At 41.5% G+C, this 9,309-nt stretch overlaps 1 long non-coding RNA gene across 1 annotated transcript; it reads right to left on the bottom strand.

Moving 5' to 3' along the window:
• Nucleotides 1–2,422: 2,422 nt before the first annotated feature.
• Nucleotides 2,423–3,514, bottom strand: LOC112665528 (uncharacterized). The gene is made up of 2 exons (XR_004809691.2): nt 3,348–3,514; nt 2,423–2,682 (listed from the first exon to the last, which is right to left on the bottom strand). It is a non-coding gene; the product is annotated as an uncharacterized LOC112665528 (long non-coding RNA).
• Between the last annotated feature and the right edge of the window lie 5,795 nt (nt 3,515–9,309).

Here is a 9,309-nt window from a genome sequence, read left to right as displayed (position 1 = left end):
CGGTTTAGCGTCTGCCTTTGGCCCAAGGTGTGATCCTGGAGTCCTGGGATCGAATCCCACATCAGGCTCCCTGTGTGGAGCCTGCTTCTCCCTTTGCCTATGTTTCTGCCTCTTTCTCTCTCTGTGTCTCTCATGAATAAATAAATAAAATCTTTAAAAAATATATAGAGAAACCAAAATGGAATTTTTTTTTCAAAATGGAATTTTTTAAAAATGTTCAAGCAACTCACAAGTCAAGACATAGAAAATAGTAAAAAAAAAAAAAGAAAGAAAAAAGGAAAACCAAAAAGTAAAATGGCAGATTTAAGCCCCACCATATAAATCACTACAGTAAATGTAAACCAAATATTTGAAAATTGTGTGTTCCTGGATTACAGAAATATAATAGCTTATACTGTTACCAAAACTGGTGCAATATTTATATTTGTTCATACATTTCACAAATACCATTTATTTATTTTAGGGTGCAATAAATTGTATATAATTAATAATATACAAAACTTGTACATGGTATAAATAACTTAGTAAAGCTCTCAGCTCAGCCCTGCCTGGCACAGGCAAGGCTTCAGTGGTACCCCCTATCATTAGGGCAGTAATTGTGTGGGGCTCCTTGTCATTTGCTTGCTCTGTGTGTCATCAAGTTTCCTTAGGGCTGTCTTAGGTGCCTTAATCCTCCAGTGTGTATACTCCTCCCTAAATGACCACATCTAAACCCATCACTTCAATGACACTTCTACCAGGATCAGCAAAATACTCAGCACACATGTTACAAATTCCCCTTCTACTAGTCTCCAGGTTTGGTACTCACCTCATTATTCTCTAAGCAGCCACCTTTAACTTATCAGTTAGAATTTGAAATGAAATCTTTTTTCTATCCTAGATAGATACTAATGAGTGCCTATTTTGAGTTCACTAACTCTTTTCCTGGCTTAATTTCACAAACCATTTCAACCACCCATCCTAAAAGTCCATACTGAAATCTACTTGAAACTAAGAAGAAAATGGGAAGAAAAATTGGAAAAATAGTAACTGATAAAACAGAAATAGATTTATCATCTTGAAAGGAATCAGCAGAGGCCTTGGAACTACTTTCCTACTTAGAGGAAAAGACCTGAGATAAGTGGCTTGCTGGAGCTAGGACAAAGAATCCTAAAATCTGACGTGCTCTTGTACAAGCTCATCATAAGAGTGAGGGATTTATTGCATGTTGTATAACAATCACTGGAAAGCATGGAATAATTTTCCCTGAGACAGGTTAGTAAACTACTAATTCTTTTTTTTTTTTTTTAAGATTTTATTTTATTTCAGAGAGAGAGAGTGCAAGCATGAGCAAAGCGAGTGGCAGGGGGAGAAGCAGACTCCCAGTTGAGCAGGGAGCCCGACCAGTGTCTCAATCCCAGAACCCCAGGATCATGATCTGACCCAAAGGCAGAGGCTTAACCAGCTGAGTCACCCAGATGACCCAGCTACAAATTCTTTAAATTAACAATCCCAAACATTGGTGTATTATTTTTTGAAATATATTAACAAGAAAAAAGTAAGTTTTCATCAACCTGGTATAACTGACTCATTTTCCAAAAAGCGCCTGGGGTTCACACATGGCAGAGATACACCTAAAATCTGTTTCTCCCCACTTTCTAGTCTGAATTTCTGCCATTTTACCTTGTCATTTACACTATTGCATATGCATACTGCAAAGTACAAACAGATGCCAACTAATTTTACATGAATTCATATATATCCTCTCTTAAAAATCTAGTGTAAATATAAAAAAGCATGGGAAATTGTCTCCATCTTGCACTGAACTAAACCAGCTTTAGAGTGAGATGTCCTATCCTGTCTGTGGTATGAAGAAGAATGGTCTCACAAAAATGCTCACCTAATTCCCAGAATCAGTGAATATGTTAAATTGCATGGCAAAGGGGATTAAAGTTGCTAATCAATTGAGATTAGAGATTATCCCAGGTTATCCCCGGTGGGGCCCAATGTGTTCTTAGGGTCTTTAAATGTGGAAGAGGCAGGCAGTAGTCAGTGTCATAATAAGAATCAACCAGCTATTGCTGGTTTTTAAGATGAAAGTAGGTGAGAAAATAGATCCTTCCAGAAAAGAACTCGGCCCCACTGACGCTTTTTCTTCCTCAATGTGTTTTTAACCCAGTGAGATGCCTTCAGACTTCTGAGCTACAAAACTGTAAAATAATAGGTCTGTGTTGTTTTAAGCTACTAAATTTGCAGTAATTCGTTATAGCAGAAATAAGAAAACTAATATACTTTTCATAGTTGATTCCATGCTTTCCTGGAACCACTAAGGGTAGGAGCCTGGTTATAAAGTATCTACCAGAGAGAAATAAAGTGATTATTGGTACTAACCCCAGACAACTAGGCAATCTGTTCCTTCATAAAATAAAAACCTCTCTCAAAATTCAATTCCAAAAAAAATTTATTGAGCCCCTATGTAATGGGACATGGTTAAGAGATACCCCTCCTCTGTGTGGATATAACTCTCACCACTCTGTTTATCCTCAGCTGGTACATTTTACATCTTACTAGACCTTTGCAGTTATTTGGTCTCCTATAATGGAATGGAAGCCTTGTTCAGAAGTTCAGAATATTTTTAGAGAGTTGTGGTTAGTAGAGTGATGAGAGTGATGTTCATAACTAATGGCAAGTCTTCTTCATTTTCTAAATTAAAAAAAAAAAATAGGAGTTACCAAGAGAAACTTGTGTTCAAAAGATCAGACCCATCTTTCCCACTGCCCACTGTGACTTTGCATGTGTGACTTAATTTCTTTAAAATGTAAACTCCTTATTCTCCCTACATCACCTTGTGCCTGAAGGGACATACTTACACACTGTCCAGATAGCCATTTTACTTCACGAAGAAACCATTTTAGAGGTTTCCAAAAAAAGCCAAAAGTAAGGCCACCTATTAAAACTGGGAGCTCTTGATTCAGAGCTCCAAGTCTTTATAGTTTTTAACTGAATTATATGTTCTGTGCATTGGCAAATCTGATGCCTTCTCTTCAGGCTCTCCCTTAAAAAAGATTCCACATACTGAACTTGAATCCGTGCCCAAGATAGACAGGAAAAATGGAATCTTGGAAAATTCAAGGGAAAGGACTTGTTTATCGTATTCCTATTTGGTTGCTGAACATCCAGACAGTTAGGCTTGCAAGATAAACTTCAGAGAGGGAAAAGGTTACCTTGGCACTCCATGTAAACTTTTCTAACTGATCTGAGAATCTAGAAGTTGTAAGTTTGGACTCCCTTCCCAGTGTATGAAAACCAACACCGAAAATGGGATCAAACCCCTGTTAAGGAATCAGGGCAAGAGAGCAGAAACTTACAAAAAAGTACTGAGATGGACTCGTTGCTTCCCACAGAAGTTCCAGGCTCTTCTGCAATTAAGTAAAGAAATGATTTTATTTACTTCAATAAGGATCACACACAGTAGTATGTCTAGCATTCAGCTAATGGCCTCAAGTAGCCCTGGTAAACAGACACCTCCACTAAGTCTGTGGCACCCAAAACTTCCTTCTCCCAACTGCCAAGGCACTCTGCATGCCTCAATTCTTACCGGTAGAAATGGAACACAGATGCACTCCATGAAGAGCATCTGGTTAAAAGGTTACATTCACTCATAAGTCCCTGAAAACAGCACCTGAACTGGTCATACCTTCATGTGTAAGAATTGGATTCCCCTCTTCTCCCCCAGAAGCTGAGCAAACATGGCACTTGAGTGAGAAGAGTGTAAACATAGGCAGAGTCCCTACTAGAGTCCTACTTCTTGAGTCTGTCCTGGAAAGCCTCCCAAGAAAAAAAATCCCTCAAAGACCAAGCATAGGCAAAAAAAGACAAAGATGTTTGGCCTTACCTGGTCCTCTAGTGATGGGCTCTTCTGAATGAGCAGCAGTGACACTTTCTAGAAATAAAGGAATAAGTTTCTTAATTTAAAAGGCTGGACCCTCCATGGATTTTTTTCTTCCTATTAAAAATTAAAACTTCTCAATATATATTTACATTAAATCACTACGTTGTACACCTTAAACTTATACAATGTTATATGTCAATTATATTTCAATAAAACTGGAAAAAAGTTAAATAAGTAAATGCATTATACAGAGCAAAAAAACAGAGTCTCATTTTATTGATAATTTCCACTGTCAGAAAGGAGGTATGGGGCCCAGTATATTAGCAGAAATGACCAGATGGATCTTGTAGTCAAACATGAGATTTTTCCTAATGCCCTATGGGGCAAGGGGAGCTATCATTAATGTAGATTAATTATTTAATCAACTACTATAATTTGGGAAGTTAGAACACAATATCTAAGTAGAGCTGCATGTTGCAAACGATGTATAGTCTTCAAGGAAGACAGTAAAAGAGAAAGATGTTAAAGCCAAGGAAACAATCTTTTTTTAATAGGCCTTTTCAGTAATACACAGTTTCTAGATTCCTCCAACTACTACCTGCAATACCACAATACACTTAAAGCAGTGCTATAATATAGTAGATCTCAATAAATGTTAGCTACTATTTGTAGACACAAGAATCAGATTGTATAGAGATTTGCTTTTGTAGGTAAGACCCAAGAGCCTTTCTTAGCAAAAATCCCAGGCATCCCTTAAAGTATCAGGGTTTGTTTGTGGAGATAGAAGGCATTGAATCTTATGGCCCCTTGGCTAAGTGGAAGACAAAAAAATGAAAGAAAGTGGAGACTTGAAAGAGGGATGGGCAGAGACAGGACCACTGCTTAATTCATGAAGCTTTCAAATTCCTTTTCTCTTTTGTTCAGTCTATGTTCAAATAAGATTTACATTTGCCATAATCTTCTCTCAAAAAGTTATCTACATAAATTGAATTATAATGAACTAGAAAAAGAAAATTTTGGCCACCACATCCTTTGATTCATTCGAGACACCAAGGAGCACCTCCCCTTTGAGAAGCCCAGAAGGCTGATCCTGGTTAGGTCTGGGCAGACCTCTGGGATGGAGCTATGTTGGCATTCAACCAATTCCAATCCCTGATACTCTGGGAAAATGCTTGAATTTTCCTCAAGTTTCAGAGAACTTTTGACAAAATTTACTCTACCTCAAAGCAGCAAAAGTATGCCCAAAGCTATGTTACTATAGGAAATTTCTATGCAATAAGCTATAAACAAGGAAAGAGAGGGAGGGAAGAAGAAATTTCTGCATTTTCAAGTTAGAAATCCTTACCAGTGGCTTTAGTGGTTGCTTCCTCAAAGCTATGAATGTTTGATTCCACCTCAGTAGATAATTCTAGGACAAGAAAATGAAGATGGGTATGATCATAAGCTTACATTGGGGAACCAAGTACACTGGAGGAAAGCAGGTTTTTTCTTTTGGATGCAAAAAATGGAAGCCCACTAACTCCTGCCCAGGCCCCTCTAAAGCCAAAACCATCACCTACCGAAAGTTTGTGCATTCTCAAAATGCACATCTGTGGTAGATTCTACATCACTAATGGAGACTAGGTTAGTGGTTGACTCCAGGTCAGTGGCGGACTCTGGGATAGCGGTGGACTCCAGGTTGGCCGGGGTCTCTGGAGTGGTGGTAGTGGACTCCAGGTCGGTGATGGACTCTGGGGTGGCGGTGGACTGCAGGTTGGTGGAGGACTCCGGGGTGGCAGTGGACTCCAAGTCAGTGGGGGACTCTGGGGTCATTGTGGACTCCTGGTCAGCGGTAGACTCTAGAGTGGTGGTGGACTCCAGGTTGGTGGGGGATTCTGGAGTGGCAGTGGACTCTGGGGTGGCAGTAGACACCAGGTCAGTGGGGGACTCTGGGGTTGCTGTGGACTCCTGGTCGGCGGTAGACTCCAGGGTGGCAGTGGGCTCGAGGTTGGTGGGGGACCCCGGAGTCATGGTGGACTCTGTGGTGGTGGACAACTCCAGGTGGGTAGGGGACTCTTGGGTGGTCGACTCTAGGTCAGCAGTGGACTCTAGTCCAGCGGTCAACTCAAAGGCATTAATCAACTCAAGTTCATTAAGCAACTCAAGGTCAGTGATCAAGTCTAGGTCAGTAATGAATTCTAGAGGAGCCAAAAAAACAAACAAACAATAGTTTAAGTACTTTCTAGGAAGAATATTTTCACCATCTCTACACCATTCCAAGCTAGATCTCTTCCTGAGGAAAACCTGGAGCATAAAAAGGTATAGTGAATCAAAAATGGTCTCAAAAAATAATAATAATAAATAAAAATAAAAAATAAATGGTCTCAACCCAAGTTTCTCTTCTGCCAAGTGCTTAGAAAATGCAGAAGACTAACTGCTCCCTAGGAGTGGCCCCTATACCACCACCCTTTGAGGGTGTCAGTATAAGAAGAAGCATTTAATACTGTGCCTCTGTATGTGAATTGGTCAGACTGGAACAGAATAAAGATTCCAAGGATATCCCCTCTATAATCCTTCCAGGTCCCAGAAAACCAAAAAAGGGAGTAAGGAAAATAGCTATTTCCAAGATACATAACAAGAAAGGAATGGACTCTGAAATGGGCTACTTCTATCATATTTTTGAAGTCTAGGACTTCATTTTCCAGTATTTCCCATAGATTGAACAATCCAGACATTTGGGGGCTTGCTAACCATAAGAGCATTATAACTGTGTAGGCCTGGTGAGCATACCCCCAGGCTCTTCTTGGGCTACAGAAAAGATACTCAGTCACCAAGGCTGCTTAGGTGACCACGTTAGAGGCACCTTGCCAATGAGGCCAAAATCATTAGCACTCTAATTTAGTCACTGTGCTTTTATCATTCATTCATACGCAGTAAAGAATCCCAAACTCAGCGTCTGATAATTGGAGAACTACTAGAGGGAGGAAGAGGATGGGGGAAAGTAATTATTTTAATGCCAGTGAATGAACACACCTCCCCCCGCCCCTTCCCCGAGAACTCAAATTGAATTCAGAAAGAATTAGGAAAGCTTTTGGAGGAAAGCTTTCTTTCTGCCTGGTTCATGAAGACACCTCTTTCCTCTTTCCATGTGATCCCCAGGTTTCCAGACCCACTGATTTCCATTGCATTGGACCAAATTAGTTACTGAAGTCCTTTGAACTGCACTCTTGGATAAAAGGAGGATACAGCCTGGGACTTTTCAACCTGCACTAAAGAGAATAAAGCCTCTCTAGGGCCCAAGAGTGAAGAGGACCACAGTAAACCCTGAGTAGTTGGCCCATCACCCACCCTAAGCCCAGCTGGCCCAGCCTTACTTAGTACCTTTATACTAAGTAAGCACCTAAGCCACATCTTAGCTTAGCCACTGGATGTGTCCAAGGCTTCAGAGCTCGGCCAGCCACCCATCCCCATCTTAACACCAAGTCACTATAATTTCACTTTACAACATTCACTGCTGGTCTCTCCGGTTCTCTTTCTCCTGAGGAAAGACCCGGCATGGCATTCACACACCCTATAAAAGAATTTTAGTTTCATTCTCCCATGGTGACTTCCCAACTGTGCACTTACCCTGGTGTATTACGGGGTAAGCCACAGCGAGGGCGAACCAGGTTGTGAGTACCAGGGCCTTGGTTAGCATGGTGCCAGCGGGAGCACGGGAGGCCGTGAAGGTAAGGAGGGATGTGGCCGGCCCCAGCTGTGCTGCACAAGTTCCTTTGAGCTTTTATGCAACCCTCAGTCCCAGGTCCCTGCAGGCGGTACTTTCAGGTGGTTGTTAAAGAAAGAAAGAACAAGCAAGCCTCGCCCGCACACTATGAGAATGCCCCTGGAGCAAAGGCAGGAGAGGGGACTGGGGGCAGGGAGAAGCCAGGAGTATGGAAAACTCTGATAAGGTCTTAGGTGAAATTGGGTTGTCCCTTAATCATTAGCACCAAAGATCTGCTTCTCAGAAGAGGCAGGGAACAAAAGCTAGCTTCCCCGGGGTCCCATTCCCCTCCTGGCCTGAGGTTGCAAGTTTTCACCCAGGCTGGGGCCAAATACTGCTTTACAGAGCCCCCAGAAAAGCTACTTTGCTTCAGAGTGTGGGACTTGGAGCCACAGTCAAACCTGCTGGCTACTCTGATCCTAAGGGAGAACCCTGTTGCTAAGTCTTCTCACCCCAGCTGGTCCCATAAAGAGAACTGTCAAAGAGAATAAGAATTATTGCTATTGCTACATGATAACAGAAATAGTAAGATCGTAAGGTTTCACATGTGCTACGATCTTATTTGATCTGCACCATGATTCTATGTGTCAGGCATTATTATCTCCATTTTTTGGTGAGCACAGGAGAGACTGAGAGACTAAGTGACTCCAGATTCACCTGAAGATACCCTCTGCAGAGAAGTCATTGAAATCAAGTACTTCTTGATGGTCAGGACCTGGCTCCTGCCACTGATGTCCCCAGTCCTCTGGCAGACAGTAGTAAGTGGCCATGTGCTCTTGGGGACAGCCCTGACTTAAGGACCCCTCCCAGAAGATCAGAGTAGACTGAAATGTGGTTGGCTCACACAAGTCAGCCTGGGCCCTCAGTTCCTAGTCATGACCCTTATCTGGAAATGAGGTCTTTATCAGATGCATATCCCATTCTGGGGTCAAACTCCCATGGGGCCTGTAGGTCTCAATTTTCTTTACTCTCTTTCTGATATAGTGTATTTTTTTCATTACGTAACACACTTGTCAAGTGGTCTGACAGCCCTAGTGATGGGGAACTCACTACCTTGAAAAAAATAGTTCAGATTTGGACAATTATTCCTTGCGATGGCTAATATATGCCTTGTTATTTTAACCTGCTGATCTCAGTTTTATTTTGGGAGCCATATATAAAAAATTTAGCCCTTCTTTTCTCTTCAGATGTCAGAAGTAGCTATTGTGGTGTTTTCCAATTTCTTCACCATCCTAAAAAGAGTGTAAGTTTTTCCCTGTTTTGTTCTCTATAATTTCTCCAGCACCTGGCACAGTGTCTGGCACGTTGGAGATGAGAAAAATATTTGTTAATAAATTAATGCCTACAGGACTCCTGGTCACTGGTCTCTGATCTCGTTTGTCTATCGTCTTCTAGAAAGGAAGCACTAGAATTAAATAATCAAGATTTAACCTAATTAGAACAGGAGAGGGGCCTCGGGAGGGGAAGAAGAGGGAAACTATCACTCTCCTTTTTGGAAAATACATGATATTAATTTGATTGTTTTAAATTGATTTTTATGGGGTACCTGGGTGGCTCAGTCGGTTAAGCATCTGCCTTTGGCTTAGATCATGATCCTGGGGTCCTGGGATCAAGGCCCATATCAGGCTCCCTGCTCAGTGGGGAGCCTGCTTCTCCCTCCGCCTCTACCCCTGCTAGTGCTTGTGCGCTCTCTATC

This window comes from Canis lupus, chromosome 27, assembly GCF_003254725.2.
Source record: "Canis lupus dingo isolate Sandy chromosome 27, ASM325472v2, whole genome shotgun sequence".
Lineage (NCBI taxonomy): Eukaryota > Metazoa > Chordata > Mammalia > Carnivora > Canidae > Canis > Canis lupus.
This window is presented reverse-complemented; position numbering and strand designations above follow the sequence as displayed.